Source organism: Oryza sativa, mitochondrion (genome assembly GCF_034140825.1).
Source record: "Oryza sativa Japonica Group mitochondrion, complete genome".
NCBI classification, from domain to species: Eukaryota; Viridiplantae; Streptophyta; class Magnoliopsida; order Poales; family Poaceae; genus Oryza; species Oryza sativa.
Window position 1 is genome coordinate 376,067 of NC_011033.1, and position 1,434 is coordinate 377,500.

Genomic DNA, 1,434 nt, shown 5'->3' on the forward strand with positions numbered 1-1,434 from the left:
GTCCCTTTCGTCCAGTGGTTAGGACATCGTCTTTTCATGTCGAAGACACGGGTTCGATTCCCGTAAGGGATAGGTACTTATTCCCGGCCGGCGGTATCATTGCTGAGTGATCGCTCGCTATCTGGCTTGAAAAGGTGGTCCGGGAGCTTTCGGAGAAGGCCGAAAATACATTTATCCTTTGAATTACTCTGGCATTCCATGTTTATCATGTTTTCTGCACCGAGAGAAAAAATCAATATGTCCATAGATTTAGATGATTTGATTAATTGTTTGCACAAAGAGTACACGTTTAAGTATTCAAAAATTGTGCATAAAATCAAGCAAGAAAACGGATGCGCGTGCTAACGCTTTCGCGCTAGTGCGCTCAATCCGTTGCTTGTTTGAGGAATTAGTCAATTCTATTAAAAATGGTAATTATGAAATGAAAAAAATAGACGACTTGGTTGATTTGACTTTTCCATCTCGGCGGGAGGGCCCAGGTTATGTAACGAAAGACGACATTCTTTGTTTTCCAGTCTTAGAAGGTGATCCTACTTATAGGCGCCATTTTGTGATTCCCCTCGAGGATCGTATTGTCATTGATGCGTTATCGGATGTTTTATTAATAAAAGCGCAAAAGTTTATCGATCCTAAGGTCCATATTTATGGAAAAACTGTGATGTCTGGAGTTGGTAATGATATAGGTCCTGGTTTGCGGAATGAATTCAATTCTTGGAATGGTGTCAACTCAGTAGCAGTCTTCGATATTCATGAGGTTCTTTCACGTGTGGACCTAAATATGCTTTTTTGAAACCTAAAAAAAAGTGTAAATGCAGATCCTAAAGTGTGGAAATGTTTTTTGAGCTACTTTGATGTAGCTAATGAGCTACGGCAGAGTATGTCCGAATATGATGCCTTTAACGAACCTCCTTTTCGTGGATTGCCGCTCATAGGTTCTCTTCCGGTCGTTTTACTAAGCATTTTGAGTTCTCTGGATTCGTACGTGAAAAATTTTATAGGTGATTGGCCCTATGTTCGGCTCAATTACGAGTTGATTTTAAAAATATTTGGTGCCATAGATGAGGAACCGTACCTCGAATTATATGATTTTTTTAAAAAAAACGCAATCCAAGTCGATTGGGTATGGCTTTATAACCATTCAGGGATTCATTCTCTACGCACTGGTTTCTTGCATTTGCATATGGAACAAGTCTTCTTTTCGGAATTTTTATAATCATAGATAGGACGTAGTCTTGCTCGATCAGGACCCTAGCTTTATTGCGAGCCAAAACAGCTGCGCTATTCTGTTCTACAGGTAGTATGAAATTTCCCCTTCCTCCACCACTTTACTAGTCTCGGCAGGTTGTTCTTCCTCTAGGTCTCTCCATTCCCAAGGAAGCTTGCTTCTTCGTGGGCTATAAGACATTAACAACTGGCTCTCGAGTATTCCTATCA

At 40.4% G+C, this 1,434-nt stretch overlaps 1 non-coding gene across 1 annotated transcript; it reads left to right on the plus strand.

The window, feature by feature from the left end:
• Nucleotides 1-72, plus strand: trnE. The gene has a single exon. It is a non-coding gene; the product is annotated as a tRNA-Glu (tRNA).
• Nucleotides 73-1,434: the final 1,362 nt, after the last annotated feature.